This window comes from Zonotrichia leucophrys, chromosome 6 (assembly GCF_028769735.1).
Source record: "Zonotrichia leucophrys gambelii isolate GWCS_2022_RI chromosome 6, RI_Zleu_2.0, whole genome shotgun sequence".
NCBI lineage: Eukaryota > Metazoa > Chordata > Aves > Passeriformes > Passerellidae > Zonotrichia > Zonotrichia leucophrys.
In genome coordinates this window covers 22,011,573-22,030,873 of record NC_088176.1, presented here as the reverse complement: position 1 = coordinate 22,030,873, position 19,301 = coordinate 22,011,573, and the positions used below count along the sequence as shown (strand labels likewise).

Sequence of the window (19,301 nt, the reverse complement as noted above, 5' to 3'; positions counted from 1 at the left end):
CAGAATAATACCTCAAAAATGCTTATTTTGTTCTCAGTGTAGTAGGTGCTGGAGTTCTTATACCGTATTATTCAAGTGAAGATATGATCAGATTAAGTTTCATTATTGTATTAAACTGGAAAATAAAATTTTCAAAACCAGTAAGAGATTTTTGCTTTTCACTTTGAGAAATTGAACAACATTAAACACCAGGTATTTTAGAAGCTAGCCTTGCTTACCCTGCCCCAGGTTGGCTTTTAAATAATCTTCCATCCTCCCTTTAGATTAATACCTATTCCTGAAAATTTAAGAGTAGAATGCAAGGCTTATCTGCAAGTTCCTAGCAAGTACTGAACAAACATTGTGATTGAAAGTGCTCCAAGTCTCAAAGAAATACAAATAATATTTTGTCCCCCAAAAATATTAAAAAATATAATTTTTGATTTGATACAGCTGGAGGTCAAAGTGGAGATTTGGTTTCTGTGTTACTCTAAGACTCACCTATCTGAAGTACATGCTAAAATGATGTCTGAATGTAAAAGTATCTGATTTCTGTAATGGTTCTAAATGAAAGCTTCTTAAGAAGACCACACTATATAAATTATCAATCTCTGTCAGTGGTGGTTAACAGCATGCTCTGAGAGTGCTGATTAAAACAAAAGGTCAGAACAAACATCAGTGCTCCAGAGACTCTTGTAGATAATAGTGTAATTAAAATGTAACTCTAGACTGCTCCATGCTTACTACGTCAGCATCTTTCCAGCAGGGAATGGCCAGAGAGCCTGGCAAACTCAAGCAGTCACAGTGGAAAGTGACAGGAGATGTCTGCTGAAGGAGCAAATAGATAAGCATCAATGTTATCAACTTGTGCTACACACTGGAACTCAAGCAGCCTTTTTCTTTTTTTCTTTCTTCTTTTCCTTCTTGCTCTTTTTTTTTTTTTCCTCCTCCTTTCAGAGTGCATGCTGTCCTGTCTTTTGTTCTGGCAGAGATAAGATGTATAAATTATGAGTGGTTGACAAAGTATACTTCAGTGCCTGAGGCAGCTCATCAATCATTTTCCACATGTCGACAGGTAATTGATGCGAGCCCTGCAGGCGCATCTCCATCAGGTAAAAGGAGGAAGGAATTAAATCTGCTGTCATGGTTTGAGCAGATGATCTGTATTTAACATTCTTTTTAATTTAGAAGTTGTTTATTTTAAACTGTATTTGGCCGTTCTTGCTCCCTCCCAATCTCCCTCCAACCTTGCTCACTCTCCCCAGGACCTCACAGAGCAGGCGGTGTGTGACTGTCTGTACACAGTGTGTCACACAGAAAAACCCCTCTGCAGGGTGAGAGGGTGCTCCAGCATGGGACAGCAGGAGACCACCCAAAGACTGTTGGGGAGCAGCTGAGGAACTTGCTTTCTACTTCAGTGAAGCTTAACATCAAAGATACTGCTTGTCAGGCAATTATCTGTCAAGTGAGTTAGGTTCTGATCAATCTGGGATACTAAATACACAGACTTTTTCCTTTGGTTATTATCTTTATTCCATTTAGCTTCACCTCTCAATCTGTTTACATTTGTCTTTGAACAAAGCATTTTAAAGTTAAAAACTCAGGGCAGAGACAGGAGGGAAGTAAGAAATGGTATTGGGTCCAAAGGAATGGAATTAATTTTCTTCATAGCAGCTTACATAATGCTATGGATGAGATTTATAATCAAAACAGTGCTGACAACACACAAATGTTTTAGCTATTGTTAAACAATGTTTGCCCAGTCAAGCCACTCCCTGTTCCTCACAGTGAATACACTGGGTGTGTCCAAGGGCTTGGGAGGAGACACAGGCAGGAAGAGGGCCCAAACCGAGAAAATATTCCATGCCATGGGCTGTCACACTCAGCAATTAGCCAGCGAGGAGTGAGTTTAGGTGTGTGAACCTGGCACGGCCGGGGCACAGGCCCACCCAAGGGAGGGGGTGAGGGACTGCATCACTTGCTTTGCTTTGGGGCTTTTTTCCCAGTTAAGTGCACTACATCAGTTCTTTGCAATCCATGCTAGCTACAATTCACTCTGAAAATCCACTGGAAGATGTAAACCTGTTAAATCCTGCGTAATGTGCAATCTCAGAACATTAGATACTATCCTTAATGTAATCAGGCATTCTGCATGGACTGGAGCTGAGCCTTTCCACCACAACTGAGCAGCATTTATTGGACAAGATGCTGAACACCAGAATTGAGATTGTGCTGCTGAAGGATGGCATAATATCCATTGTTCTACTGTGGGTGGAGGTGAAAGACAACTTTTACAGGAAGCTTTGTGTTGATAACATTCTATATCTTATACACGTTCCTTCCCAGTTTGGGCTGGCAATAGTGCAAATCCAAGAAAATAGGGCTCAAAAGATTCATTAACACTGACACAGAAGAGCTTCCTCCATGAATTACTCAATATTGCCAACACAAAGGCCCCCTAAATCCATGGCTTAGTAGCACAATGCTCCCAAACACAACACAGATGGACTGCAGAGGGAGAAAAGCTTTCACATAATTCACAAGTGAAAACAGAAAGACAAAGGACCTCGTACAAATTCCAATGGTACCCCTCAGTTTCCGAGCAAATCTTACTGGGGTACAGAGAATTGATTATATATGAGCTATCAGAAAGCAATGTTCATACTGATTTTCAGAATGAACCATAATTAAATTTCTTCTAACATAGTTTGAAGTGAACCAGAGCAAGAAGTAGTAAGTGGAAGAAACAGCTTGAAGTGGAGTGAGTTACTGCCACTTCCATTCTGAAATGCTTCAATAAAAAAGCTTACATCATAGAGAAGAAAAAATTAAAAATCAAAAAGCAAACTACAGAAATGTAACACCAAGCATAAAAAACCCAGAGAAAAGGTAAAAAATCTTACACTAGAAAAGGGTAGAGGAAAGAGCCTGAAAAGGACAGCTGTCTCCCCAAAGAATAACACAAGTGATCAATTCATTTAGAAATGTGACTACACCTAAGAATTTATAAAGACATTACCTTGAAGAGAAAAATTTTGAAAAAAAAAAGAAGAATAATATTAGAAGGGTTTTGGGGATGAAGGTTGCTTTACAAGAAAAACTGCAAAGTATTCATAGTTCTGATTCAACAAAACATTTCCAAAACTTTAAATAGCAGTTCATCTCTGCAGCTAAGTGTAATAGCTGAGATTTGCAATGGTGAAACATATATTTCCACTGATTGGTCAAGTGCAGTATATCCTCCTATCTAAAATAATTACTCTATATTACTACTCAATAAATACAGTAACAACTCACCAACAACATGCATCCCCCCCTTTGGTCTCCAAAACCAAAATATGCTTCCTATACTAAAGAAAAAAAGTACTAATTATTAAATATTAGCCTTAACACCACATATACATGACATATATTGACATAAAATCTGAAAAATAAACTGAGTCATTTCAAGGAAAACAGGAACTTTTGCTTATAGTCTAAAAAAAGAATTAATGAATAATTTCACTCAAGGTCAAAATAATCAGACTTTGATCAAAGTATAAAAATATTGTTTTTAAAATATTCCTGATCAAATTCTTATGCATTTCATAAATAATATATCTCATTTTACACTATATCATTGGTTAGCTTATATATTTCCAATTAATTTTTCAACTCACAAGAGCATGATTTTGAACCAAATTATCTTTTCTAAAATTCTTTTGACACTGAAACTAATAGATTATAATAACACTCCTGATCCATCCAGAAAACTTGCCAAGATCAGTTCACTTCATAAAGATATTAAACTTTAGTAAAAACTCTAAATTATGTTGCTGTGAGGGAAAGATAAAACACGAACGAAATTATTGCTCAAAGGCTGTTTTTTTAACAAAACGCAGCACCTTCATAATGCAAAGAAACAGGAGGTCAATAATATTGGGTTTGAGGTATTGCTCTCATATCACCCACATAATCCACCGCACACAAGGCCAAAGTTTCTGCTCAGATAACAATATAGCACTTTATTACATGGCACACATACACAAATTCTTGTCAAAGTTAATATCTGTCAATATAACAGAAGCCAATCAGTGAGTTATCAAGGATGAAGATTAAGAACTTCTGTTTAGCCCAGAGAAAAGTCTAATTAAAGTTCTCTAGCCCTAAGTACTTCACGTTGGTTGCCAGATTCAGACTGGCTGCTGACAACTTGAATCTCCTCTTTAGTCCTGAAAAGAGCTTTTTCAGCATTCATTTTGATGTGGAGGCTTTAATCTGGCTGCCATTTCCAACACATTTTACCAGCCCTGAAAATGGATTTTTGTTTATTCCAACTGGCAACTCTTTTTTTAACAGCAAGGCTCTAGGTTGGCAAATGTCAAAAGTTCCATTACAACTCTTCCTTTCTTCACTTCTATCTTGACTGGTATTAGACTGATCAGTTAAGCACATATCACAGCCAAATTTTTACCAGCAATTTGACCACTTTCTTCCTCTGTTGATCTCCAGATGAGCAATCCCTCACAATTAAGGGTACCCTTGATCTCTATCCAAAACCATGAAAGACACACATAGGAATAAATAAAAAAGAATATAAATATCAATAAATACATTGATAAATGAGGTCATGACAAATAATGTAAACTTTAAAAATTATGCTCACAATGTCAAATACTCAGGTCATGTATAATATAGCCATTTTTACTGAATGCCAGATATGAGTATGAGAAAAGAGATGCCCTCTGCCATAGAGCCCTCTCAAGATCCATCTGTTGAATCAAATAAAACCAATGAACTCATATATGTTCACCAGATTCTTGGGCTTCCAAACTCTGAAAAAAAACTTTTCTGTAATAGGATGGCAAATAGGGATAGAGCATGCCTGCATAATCTACTCCAATATTTTTATTTTATTGCATGGCATTCAGTTATGAATTTCTGAGAGATTGATGTTCATATCCTGGTACTCTGATTTCTTTGTGGCTGGCCTCCTACTGCCTTGAAGTTTAACTCAGGAAGTTTGACTAACCTGGACAAACTACCCTTGGTCCTTAGCAATGTAAATTACTCGACAGTTCCAAAGAGCACAAGATCCTTCTCACCAACTGCTGTACTCAGGATTGTGTAGGAGGTAATTTTTCCCTCATTGTGTGCCACCATTGGAGGCAGTGCCACCTCCATTTTGGTTCCTGAGCTAGTCAGACCCTCCACCTTCTTACAAGGCAGCACTGTATTCACTGAGCTAAAGAAACAGACTTGCTTCTGGTATCAATCATCATAGTTCATAAAATAGGATTTCACATCATTAATTAATTTTCAATTTTATTGAGCATTTGACTACTTAGCATGCTTTCCAGACAACTGTTTTGAGCACCATCACCCTTGTTGGCAATTCTCAAACTGCATAAGCTTTCTAATTAAATTAAGCTTTGCTGCATGTGAAGAAAGAAGGGAATATTTTATTCTAACGTTATGTAGATGAGGAAACACAGTAGTCACTTGCTCAAACAAGCTGATGAAAAGGTATTGCCCTTGACTTACAGCCTGTGGTCCAAGCATGAAGACATTACACAGGATAAATTTATCACCATATAATGTAATTGATCAAATAATATACAAACCCCTAAAAACAGCCCATGAAATGCTTTGTGCAGAACACAAGTATCATACAAATATTACAAATTAAAAATTATCATCTAGTGATTATCACTGATTTAGTCATGCGAGTGACTTAATGCCATACTGGTGAAAAGGTGCAGGCTGGTGTCACCAGCAATTATGTTTTCATGAACTGGCCCAGGTCATAGGGAACAAGACTTAAGCTGATGCCAATTACTTTTAAAAAGTGCCCCTAAACCAGTTTCCAGATTGGGAAGGCAGGAAAGCAAGGAAAAGAACAATGCAGATTCCATTATTATTCAAGCTTGCATTTTCATGATGAAATGCAACATTCTGATACTTGGAGAGATGATTATTAGAAACTGAATTAGAGGTACTAACACTTGTACATGATTTCATAGGATATTTCTATAGTGGGAGCTGGCCAGAACATAAGCACAGCTCCAAACATTTTTCTCTCAGTCTGAGGAAGGGAAAAAGCACTATTATTTATGGAAAGAGTCACCAAAAGTCTAAGAGGACAAATAAAAAAAGGACAAAAACATGTTCATTCAGAGAAGGATACAACGTGCAACTTCCTATTCAAATAAGTTCATCCTTTCCTCTAAGGAAAAATTCAGCACAAATGTGGGGAAGAGCATATTTATTTCCTACCCCTGTAAGCCTAACAAATCTCCACTAAGATAACTGCTTTTTTGTCTTATGTCTACTCAAGATCAGCGAGAGCAGGAAAATGGAGAAAACGCCTTAATGAAGAAAATGCATTTTTCTTGCCAACACTCTTCTCCACATATCTGAACTTCAGAGCTTGTTCACAAAATATTTTTTTCTGGTTGAGAACCAGAATGTTTGCCATTCTGTCTACCATTGCAGAGCACTACACCTCTATCCTATGTAAAGGCAGAAATCCATATTTCTCCACAGATGTTTTGTTCGGAAGATACAGATTGTCTCTGTCTCAACAATCCTTAAAGGACATTTGTGGCACAAGAATTTTTTAGTCACCCCAAAGAGAAAGCCAGCATGACTCCAATTTCATTTCATAGCATGCACAAAACTTTTATGAATAATTGCCACCACTGCTTTTGTGCTGTTCTTGGGCCTACTCAGGTTCTAAGTTTAAAGGAAAATGTTTCACAAGTATGATGAAAAGTACTGCTTAAAATTATTCCAGTGAGCAGATGAGCAGTGACTGAAGAAAATATCCATTTCCTAAGTGATTATTTGTCCATGGCAAAATTAAAATAAAAATAAATAGGAACAGATCAGGAATAAAAAAATACACTAAGAAAATTCTTCTCTGTATTTAAAGATAATCTTGGTTGATTTTTTTTTTAAAGTACATTTTACATGATCTATAATGTGAATTTTTCTAAGCAAGCTACTACAGTAGCACAGCCTTAGATTAAAACTCACAAGCTATTTGACTTTAATGAATTTAAGTGAAAACTGCATGCTTTAATTGTGGACACACATACCTACACATACACACTTCCTTGAACTCTTTTCAATAAAATTTGTAAACTACCCACAAATCAACAAGTTTGAAAAGTTTTGCTTATAATTTTCAAGTGTTGTATTCTAAATCAAAGAGAAAAAAACAAAACAAAACATACAAATTCAGGTCAACTGTAAACCATTTATTCAGCACTTTGGAGGTGGGGAAAAAAGTAAAAAGAAATAGAACAGTAGCTTGAAGGCTGCATTTCAATCTATTACCTAATTACCAGAAATACAAATTAAGAAATCAATACCATTCATATACTTTCATGAAAGATGACTTCCACCTGGCAGCTCCTAAGAGCAAATATCTGCTCTATTTTACTTGCTCCCACTCCCAATGAACAAGCAATGAAAACTCTGGACATGTTTATATAATAATATGGATATAACAATCCAACAGAACACTCAGAAATTCAACACCAAAGCTGACTAAAGCAATTTTTCCTTTGCCACACACAGGCTGTTGCACAGGATTAGGGTCATTTATATGGAAAGAGTTAAACTAAAAAAAAAAAAAGTAGTTTTCAAGGAAGAAAAAACCCCAAATCATAACATACTACTGAACCTGCATTATTTACCCAAGAGACAATCTCTCAGATTTACTGAGCTTACTTGTATAAATGCAACTTTCTCTAGCCTAAAGAAGGATTCGTGCATCTAAAAGCTCTCCTGTTTCTTGTGTCAGCTGAGACAACAAAAAATACTATTTTTCTTATGAATTTGGACTGCATATACCTTTGGCTCAACAGTGTTACAACACCACTACAGTTAAAGCATCTTCTAAACAAGTTAATGGGACAAAGAAGAAGAATGAAAACAGAATTTTAAGGTATCATAACTATTATGAAAAACAGGAAAGAAACACGGCTCAGCAGCTATCCCCACAGGGGGATATGTGTCTGTCTGCCTCAAGAAATGCCTGCTTTTACTTAATGCTCAAAATGGAGCACAACCTTCCTCATGTTCCATCACATCAAATTCCACCACGCTACTCCATAACAGAACATAATTATTTCAAACTCCTTCCAAACCCTTACAATTTTCTGGTATTAAACTAACGTGATCCTAGATTCTTTGAGCATCTTCTGGGGATTTGGCCTCTTGGAGCATCCCACTAAGACTGGAGATCAAGCTTAACATACCAAAACCCTCTTGCTGCTGGAAACCAGAAATCTCTAAAATTCATCATACTATTTTAATAACCAGAACAGAAGGACACTGTGGAAAAGGACTAAAAAAATCTCACTAGACACTTTTCCAACTTTGAAAGATCAGGAATCAATCTTCTTGAAAAGCTAGTTCATCTTGCACCTCTGTTACAGGACAGAGAGCACTGAGCACCACACGTGGCCAAATTCCCACCCATAACATTAAACCAACTCTGTGCAGTATTTTTAAGATTTGGGGTTATCCTGGGAACAGTGCATAGTGCTAGAAGCAGGTAAGCAGAACTAAGGAACCAGATAGCTAAGGTGCTGGTGAGAATTCACCAAGATCTAAAAAATATTTTCCCTTTCCAGCAGTACACATCCAAGCTAAAATGTCTACTTGTATTTTCTATAATATTATCCTTCATGGATTCATAAATATAAAACACAGGTTTCATATTCCCTATGCTCATTTAACCTATTTTATTATCTTTTTTTTCCCCTGTGGGGTTAAATTAAATTGATATTCCAATTAATAATAATTATAAATGCAAGAACAGAAACTGCAATTGTTTCTTGGTAGTCAAGCTTTTCAACAGGAAGGCCAAGTCCTGAATGTTTAGACAGAAACTTAAAATGTTTACATGACCAAGTCAGGTTTTTGCAGTTCCTGTCAATGAAGAAGATTCATCTGAGTTTACAAGATTTCTCCCACTGTGAAACTGGCACTTAGACAATAGACTCATTCAGCTGTGTTTAGTCCTGTGAGTCACTGAGCCCAGAAAGGGAGCTGGAGAAGCCACATAGCTTTCATTCACATGCTAGTTCAAAAAAATAAAAATGCCAGGTGTAGCACCTCCAATGTAACACCAACCATTGGGTAGCACTCAGGATTGCACATCCCTCACTTCCAAAGTACTAAGGTTCATTCCTTTGCACTAATTTTTTTTTTATTGTGGTTGCTACCAGCAAAAGCTGTGCATTTTAAAACATTCACAAAATTAGTGTTTGCTTATACATGCACCATGTGCAAGGCACACAGCCTTATTCCTTTGGCCATTCTTCCAGAGAGGCTGAGAGTCTCCCTCACTGGAGAGATCCAAGAACTGTCAGGACACAATCCTGGGCCATGTGCTCTAATGACCCTGCTTGAGCAGGAATGTTGGACCTGATGACCCTAATGCCATCCCTTCCAAACCTTACCCATTCTGAGATTCTGTGATTAGTTCTGATCATTGTCTTGGGCCACAGAGATGCTCAATGAATAGGACATTTAAGGAACAGTAGAACAGATTTTACAAATGAAATATCATATCTTTAGTCTACTGAAAAGCATGCTCATCTCATGTATCTTAGGTTATTTACTCTCTTACAGTCTTGATGTATTTCATGTGGCAGTAACCATGTAGAACAGAAAATCAACCTGAGATGAGAATGAAATGGTATTCTTTACTAAGTAGAGCAGTTTTCATGTTCACAACACTGTAATTCTGTGTTATGCTGCCATTAATTATTGTTTAAAAATACTGATATTCAATATAACAATCACATAGAATCTAACTCAAACCTTTAGGAGACTTTTTCATTTAAATACAAACCCCTGAAAGGAAAGAATATTTACCATCACTTGGCAGAGTATCACAATTTATTAGGCATTTTAAAGGTTATGATAAAGTGCCACACCTATCAATCAATGTTTACCATTTGAGACAACTAATTCCTGAGAACATCTTCAAGAAAATAACTGGTCCCTAGAGTGCTAATTTTAATTCTTTCAAAGGACTCTGCTAACAAGAAAACTAAACTTGAAAATAACAGTTACAGTTACGAGACAATTGCCTGAAACAAATGAGACAATTCCCAGTAACTAGAAAAGGCTGATAACTTAATAGACCCAGCCCTTCCTGAATGTGACACACAGGCTGTATCCATATCAGCAATTCATTTAGCAATACAAGCAGATTGGTTACTCGAAGCAGTTATTGCTCAAGGCTTTTCACACTGCCTCCCAATTCTTTCAACTAGATTTAAACCCTTACAAACAGCCAACATTTATTTCCAGTGACTTCAGCTCAGAGGACCTGACACTTGTATTACTTGCAAGTAGATCATAATCAATAAACAAATAACATGCAAAGATTTGTGCCAGATAAATCTCCTCTTAACTAAAACTGCACCATGTTTCCTTATCCAAATAAAGACAAGTTGCTTAAAAGCTACATAGCTACTTTTGGGGAAAATACAGCTTTCTAAAAATTCTTACAAATCCCACTAAAACACATCAACAATCTCCTAACAAAATGCAGTAGGAAGCAGCAAATGTAAAACTCTATTTTATTGACCATAGCAGACTTTTCCTGTGTTGAGATCTCCGAGAGATAGGGCACAGCTTTACACTTGGACTGTACAACTGTTTTCCAAGGGAAGAGATCTCTCCATTCTCTTTCTGACCACAATTCTTTCACAAGTGAAGGCTGGACTTACAAATGAAATAATATTCTAAAAAATCAACCTTAATCAGTGTTTTTTCCACCCAGCTTTCTTAGAATGAAATTTGGCATGATTTCACATTTTCTAATGATATGGACTGATTATAAGACATTCATAGACACATCCTCACATACATCCATACATATGTAAGTTCTACTGGCTGGAATAAAATATTAGCAATGTGGTTTCTTCCTACACTTTCTCTCAGTTTTTCAGGTTCTTTGACATAAATAAAACTCAGCTATTTTTCAGAAATGTTGAGCCTGTATATAAGGGAAATTTGAAGGCATAAATTTATGTCTTATTTGTACAAAAGTCAGTCTATTTTCAGGTTTCCAGGATGTCTTCTGAGACAGTGTAAATGTATTTAGAGCACTGCAAAGAATGAAAAGTGGAATCCTTGAGGACCATTTTAGAACTATCTGAATCATCTACAACAAAGGGATTTAAAGATTCCTTAGTGTAAAACAGATCATATTTATAGTGGAATACAGCCTACTATGTGACTATTAAATTGAAGACTTCACTCACTTTCAGGAGTAATTTGCCACATGGTCCTCAAGCACTGTCATAGCAGCTGTCAATTTTTTTTATGACTGTGCAATTAGCACAACTCGTAAGATACAGGCTTGAACAAGACACTTCCCCTATTAAAATCATGTGGCTTCACAGTATATCAAATAAAACAGGTATGAATGAATTGCTAATAGTGAAATCAGCCACCCACAAACAAAACCCCAGTGAAAGAACAGAAGATGATGCCCTAATAATTCAGTTAAATCTACCTCCACTGCTGCTGTTAATAGAGGAAGGAATGCAAAGAGTGAAATCTGTGAAAGTCCCTCAGTTTCACAAGGAGTAAAGCAGGCTTCTCCAATGATGGCCCCTATCTTGGTGAGTGCCTTGTGCACACTATAAAGTGCTTGGAAGGGACAGCAGAGGACGACAAGAAAGAAAAATTATCTCAGCTGGTTTTAAAGGGCAACAGGTCTGAAAAAGAAACTGAAGAGCAACTCCAGCTGTCGATAAAGTGGAGTAATTGAGCTGCTAAAAGGTCTGGATGCAAAAAAATCATTTATCCAAAACCCATCCTTGAATTCAGTAAGCTGAACACTCACAACCCTTAGTCTTGGCTGTCGTTCAAGTATTATAGATGGCTTAACATCTGACACATATAGAATAAGACACTGCTTCAGCCAATATCCCTGGATTTGCACCATTCTGAACTAACTATGTGCATTAAAATCTTTGCAAGTAAATCTTCACACACCCCTACCAGAAGCTATGCCAACGGCCAAGCTTACTTGTGTGACTTTCTGCTTTTAAAAATCTATTTTGATTACCAGGTAGCTCTTTGAATTTTCACATTTTGAAACAAGTATTTCCGTGGCTTCAAACATGAACCTTTTGCTCAACTTTTCACTTCATGTATCTAATATATATCATATCATCTCTATAAACTCTGCAAATGTGATCTGTAAAGTTCCCCCTGCTTTCAAAGAAGCTTAATTAACTCATCTGGAAAAATCCTGGGATCCTCTTACAAAAATTATTATGCAGCTGCCCCATAATGAATTCTTGAAGTTGAGATGAGGGGAGCAGGCAGAGGAGAAATACAATTTTGCTGAGATTAAGCATTATACATTACAGACACAAACACTCCTAAACCCTCACTCATACAAACATTCATGTGTTTGTCTTCAAGCCTCATTAAGTAGCAAATACACCTGTGAAAATCTCTTATTAGTGGAAATCACTTCTCATCTTAAGAAGTTCATAAACATTGTCCAAACCAAGTGAGAAGAGATGACTCCAGTCCTGAAATACAAGAACACAATTTGCTGTTTCTAGCCACAGTAGATTCAAACATACCACAACAATACACATGAAAACTCCTGATTGCCTTCCTCACTGAGTTTTCAGTAAATTCAAATGTGATTTGTCAAGAGATACAAATTGAAGAAAATATTGGCTTTTTAATGGGGTTGAAGTATATCTCAAAATACTTCCAAGTGACTGTCTTATTTTGCCTTTTTTTTTGACAATTTTCCACCCATGTATAATTACATACCCTACACTGTGGGAAATCAATTTCAAAATAAAACCTGTTTTTATATTTATGTATTTGCTTTCTGCCTTTCATGATGTGAAAACATTTCAACCAAGACTGATTTTCCTTTATCAAAGAAGAGCTTGCTACACTCTTCAGTGTTGGTGTGTCACATCTGGCTGGAGAAAATATTGTCTTTCTAATGGGAATAACTTGATTTTAAATACAAGAAGGGAGAGGTAAAAGATCTGTTCCTTCCTTTTCCCATTTTTCTGTTTTAATAATATGATACTATTTAAGGTAAAACTTAGTAAAAGCTGGCTTTAGAGTGCCTGAATTTGGTGCCTATACCAATTGAGTAAAATCCCTTTGATGTCACTCAATTATCCTAAGCTGTACTTCATCCCAAACAAACCCTGGGAAAAGGCCCTACACACCATATAAGACATAGGATCCCCAAGCCACTAGTTCTACCAGCTAACTGTGATGTTAAAATTATAGCAACTTATTCATTCTCTGCTTCTTGAGAGCTTAATTATCTTTTTTCTTTCATGCTTTGTTTGTTAGACTTTGAATATCTGTCTTTTCTTTCTATTCTGCCACATGAAGTAAATCAGCTGACTTGAAAATGCCAAGCTTTCCAGTGTGCCTTCTCCAGAGGATAATATAAATGTCCACCCTGGAAGAAACAGATTTTCCATATTTGGGGCTCTATGACCTTTTTCCAAACACTCACACAATAAATATTTTAATATGCACTTACAATGTACCCTGCATATGTTAATTTAGATTCAGAATTTTTATTTTACCTTTCTTATCTCACAAGAAGCTTGGTGTTTACTTCTAAGGACATGACACAAGCAAACAAGGTAACAAAGAACTCTTTCAATAATATTTTATTCTGATGCATTAAACAACAACAATCACTAAATATCTAGAGTAAATTAGGGATCTTTCTCACACACGCACACATTTTTCTATAGTTTTCGCCCCTCAAGGAAACGCTACATTGAAAAGAAGAAACTGCCACAGCCAGGCAGGGATTTTCAAGTGGGATCCGTTTCCCAGGATGCCCCTGCATTTTTAACTAATTCCATATGCTTGAGTGCCAGCAGACCAAGCATCTCCCCAGCAGAAGCAATCTATGCTGCCCTGCCACTTGAGCACGAGGAGCACCAGTGCTATCAAGGCTTGTCATCTTGCCTATTAGCTTGATGTCTTCATTCACAGGCCATCTGCACCACTGAGAGATACCAAGGCAGCTAATGTCAATATGAACAAATTCCTCTTCTTTTACAAGAAATGTCAAACATAGGACAGAGCAAGAAATGACCCCAGGAACACCAACAGATGTTAGCTACAAGGCTTTAAAAGGGGGGGAAAAAAAGAAAAAAAAAAATCAATCTTTCCTACTGGGACTAATTAAGATGAAATGAAGAACAAAAGTAAGGAAAAATCATGTCACATTATCAGGAGCTTCATACATACTTTCTAAGCTCATTATTGGCATATTGCCCCATGCTCTTTGAAAAACTGGTAAAAAAGTGGTTGGGTAGCTGGCACAGTATTAGAAAGATTCCCTATGTAATTTTCAGTCCTCATCTGAATTACATAACAGATCATGACAAGAAAAATTATATATAATTATTAGCAAAGCATTGTTTCAAGCAGAAATTAAGCGCAGCAGCATTTACCCTATAAATCCATACATTGAAAAGTACTCCAAATATAAGGAAATCCAGACATGGTATAGTACATGGCATTTCAGGAATGCCCAAAGTGACATATTTAGATTTACCTGCAACAAAAAGATGTTCCCTTTAGCCACAGATTAAACACCAGAGTACAACATTTAATGGCCATTTTTGTGCCCATGTTCAATTAGCACCACTCCTAATTTGGCAAGGAACAGAGGGACAAACCTGTCATAATAGGATGAACTGTCTGGATCTTTATCATATATCTTAAAGAAGATGAGTGAGAAGAGATGCATTAGAAGTATTTCCATGTCATCTTTCACAGCAGGAGCTCAGCCAGAACTCAGGTCTGTGATTACAGAGAACCCAAGCATTTCAGCCCTGTGATGGAACACTGTGCTGTCCCTGAAAGTTTCAATATAATGAAAATGTCAACTCATTTTCAGTTTGTATTCCATCTTGGAAAAGAAGGATATGGCTGTGAAGAGCAGCTCAGCTCTCCCATGGCCATGCAGCAGTGGCAAGATGGACCTGCCCATATCTTAGAGGCTGCTTTACCATGTATACAGATTTTCAAAAACTGTGACTCCATGTGTTCAAAAAAATTTACAGAGCTAAACCAGAAAAGCTCTATCCTGCAGACACAAATCATCACTTTCCAGCTATGTCAACTCAAACAAGTATTCTGCTTGCACAGTTTCAGATAGTCATCAATGACATCAGCTTTTCTGAAGGAGCAGAGGTGCACATTAAGTTCATTGCAGGGTTAGCTATGCCACTGAGGAGTGGGATACTTCTCTCTCCTCCAATTCCCGGCATTGACAGTAAATGTCTCAAAAGAAAACCAGAAAACCCTTGACACAATTTATTCATTCATTCAGCAGCAGCAGCTCTCTACAAGGCTCAATACAGGTATGGAGTTAAATATTACTGTACAAGTTGTACACACAACATGGACAGCCTTTCATATCCAATGCTATACTCAAAAATTTTAATGACTATTTTATAGAGACATAAGTTTATTTTAGCTTTATTACAGCAGCCTCTTGCATTTTGTCTGGATGATGATTATGATATCCATTCCACTGCAAGTGCTCTTCCACGGGATTGGTTAACCAGTCTTGGAGTCATTTGCCTTAATTACAATTAACTCACAAGCTCCTTTTACACCATAAACACACATCCTACAAACTAAAGAAACAGAGTCATCCTTGCAACTCTCTATGGAAACGGATTTGAAGATTTCATTAGTGTTACTGATAACAACAGAAACACACCTGAGTGTATTACAAAATACAACAGATGCACACCTGCACCTCCCTACTGCTGAGACTCATTAGGGTAATTCTAAATTCAGGTAGAGTGCCTCAGGCACAGAGACAAATTATGCAAGTTGCTGAAGTGATCACACACAAATATTCCACCATGATACTGCTTTTTTACTTCAGGATTAGCAGATTACCCCTAAAATTAACATGCCCTTCATAGCAAAATTCTATGCATTTTTCTTGCTTTGCTTACCCCCAAGGGTTGCACAGAGGGTTAAAAAGTCAGTCTTGTCTCCCCTTGTATCAGACAAGCAATTCATATCCAGCCTTCCTTTCTGATTTACTGATCAAACTACAGGAAAGCATCTACCATGACAAGAGTTTGAAAAACTGATAGCAAAGTTTGAAACAAATAGCTAGACAAACTATTTACAAGAGAAGTTGTCACAATTTATCAAACTCTACCACTTCTGTTGGAACCCAGTAAAAGATAGTGCTTGAAAATGCTATTAAAATCTTTATGCTGCAACAAATTTGAGCATTTGTGGATATTTTTAAGAAAAATAGAAGAGAGAGCTGAATTGGACTTAAAAACCTGGAGTGTTCAAGTGAGAGATTCTGTTTCATTCCCTCTGCAGCTCCTAGGGCTTATTACCCGTATTCTTTCTATTTGCCACTCTGACCATGCACGTAGAGGAGCTTTCCCATCCCCAGTCACTGGGCCACTGAAGTGTGTCCATTTCTTCTATTCATTCTATATTGGGAAAACCACTCTGAAAAATGACCTTTTGCCTAGCCAATAAAGATTCAGAGAGTGTAAATTATAGCATATGGCAGCTGATTTGCTCAAGGGAGCATGGCATTTACCATACCCAAAGCTGGATCTGACAGTTTAAACAGTGGCAAAGAACAAAAAATTAGTCTTAGAACCACAGAAATGAAAGCCTTTATTCAGAATGGCTCCCTTTAAAATGGTGAAAATGCAAACTAAAGTTCAATTAAATGTTAAGTCTAATGTTGGAGCACAATAACTTAAGTAGAGATGGTTCTTTTCCTTCTGTTAAGGGAAAAGAAGCCATTCTTCTCAAAGATACATAAAGAAAAAAAATCATATGCAAAAAAAATTGAATTTTTATAACTAACTGAGTTTTTATAACTAACATATTTTGCATATGTTAAAAGAGAATCTGAAGAAAGCAACATAAATGTCTAAAAATGGTACCAACAACAATGGTATAACAGCAGTAAGATTTGCACAGAAGTAGCTCTTTCATTTGGCAAAGGGGGAAATCCTACTCTCTGGTTTCGCTTTTAGTTTTGTTTTAAAAATTAACCTCATGCAGGGGGGATTCCATAAGGATCCCTAAGGTGCTTACATTGTCTTCTCTGCCTGTGTAGTACTACAAAGATATTTTATACCATTCCTATGATTAAATGAAAAGGTCTATTTGTCTGCAAGAGGATACTTGAGCAATCCTCTTGCTAATTCTGTGCTGTGTGATGTTGAAGGTGGAGAATGTCAGGATACTTAAGATGGGGATTTGAACCTATGACCTAAGAGGTGAAAGTACTCTGGAAGATATAAAATACCTTACTAGATAACCGCCAGCTAATAAAAAGGAATGAGGATTTTTATAAACCATTTTAACTTGCAAGATTGTCTAGCCCTAAATGGAGCAGTATTGATGAGAATGAGATAGATTATATATACTGGCACAGGAAAATGCTATACTAAAGCATCAACTCTATCAAGCCTTATCTGTACTGAAGGAAAGAATCTTCCCCCCTTGCCATAAAACACTGTGTGTGGTATTTTATCTAGTCCATACACACACACACTAGATCTACAGTCTCCTGCAGCATATCAGAAAGCGTAAACCAGTGATGATAATATGACGTGTTGTGCATTTTACCAACCCAACTTGGCAATGCTATAATTCTTCAATAACTATGGAACATCTGCAGTTTTTTGATACTTACTCTGTTTCATTCCCATGATGCTCTCGTTGTCTGTTCCGAGTACAGAAAGGTCAACCAGCCCATCTGGAATCCTCCCCATTCATCCATTCTCGCGTGCTGCCTCTTTTGCAAAAGGAGTTTCTGCAGAATTTGTCACTTCCACCTGTTCTGACAGGTTATCCCTGCCTGACCTGGAGATAGCCCTTGGGGACATTAATCATACAACAGTCTGAGCTGTGAAAGAAACAAGGCTTGCCTGGATACTGTTACAGTCTCTGTCACCTACTAATCATGTCCTGTGACACAGAGGGGTTTAATCAGATGGTCAGGTTTCTCATTAATCATTGTGGCCTCACAATGAAACCCTTCTCAGGGAGATTAAAGTTTAGATGATCTTCTCCACCCTTGTTCCTGTCCAAATGCCTAAATTTAGCTCAACTCCCAAGGACAATAATTTAAGCTCCAACTCATATTTCCTACTCTCCAAAGGTTGAATTTTAAGTTTCTTATTGTGACTTAGCACATGAACCTTTCCAGTGAGAAAAAAAAAAAAGCACAAAAAAAAGCACAAACACAGGGAAAGAGAGAGAGATATATCTATCAATTAAGTACATTAAGAAAATTCTCAGAATGCGTCCAGAAATTAAGACAGATAATGATATCACAGCCACTATAATAACAAAGGCAGCATTTATTTGTAATTAATGAACATGAATCCATAGGAGTCAATTGTAAAAGAAATAATCCATTCTAACAGATATTTGCTACAAGGAACTTCTGTCCTATTATAGTCAATGTTCTCTATCTTCCACTACAGTCAAATGAAGTAACTTCAGGAAGCAAAGAAGATATAAAGGGAATAATCAAGTGATTCTAGAACCAGAAACTGCTATATCAAAACCAAAACAAGACATTAATTTGCTTATGCACTTTAATCCTGACTTCCTAAGTTTCAAAAGGCAAACAAACTCCAACACACATTCTGCTCTCTTGGCAAGTTGGCTTTGCACTTCCTCCCCATGTTTACTTTCCCTGCACCGTACAATTACGGGAAACACGCATAACTTTGCCTTCTAAATCATGAAACACTCATACTTCATCAACATCTAAATCACCTCTCATCTGGGTTGGGGGTGGAGGGTTGTCAGCAGGACAAGACAGACAGGATGGGAAAAGGAGCAGCAGCCACCACATGATTAACACGGTCTCCTACCTGCCTGAACTTGACCCGGCAGTTTATTGCAACAAAGTCAGCAAAGAAACACTCAGTTCAAGGGTTACTTAAAGGCAAGTGCTTACCAGGTTCCCCCACAATACACACCATCTGAAAGCCACCACAAAGGACCTACAAGGCTGTCTGACTGAACTCCACAATGTCGAGCTGAGGCCTGGGGTTTTTGTTGTGTTTGTTTCTATTCAGTGATCCTCCAATGCTAGCCTAGAAATGACAGTAGGTGGAAACGCTATCTTTCATTACACAAAGTATAAATAGTGTAATCTATCAGCACTGTCAATCAAGATGATTGATTACAGGCTGTCATAGAGAAGAGTGACATATTAGAAAAGTTTTGTTAACAATGCCTATTGCTAGTCAGCCTGCCACAGA

At 37.1% G+C, this 19,301-nt stretch overlaps 1 protein-coding gene across 13 annotated transcripts in view; it reads right to left on the bottom strand.

Moving 5' to 3' along the window:
- The window catches only part of LRMDA (leucine rich melanocyte differentiation associated), a 606,751-nt gene that overhangs the window by 199,863 nt on the left and 387,587 nt on the right, over positions 1–19,301 (bottom strand). The window lies entirely within an intron of this gene.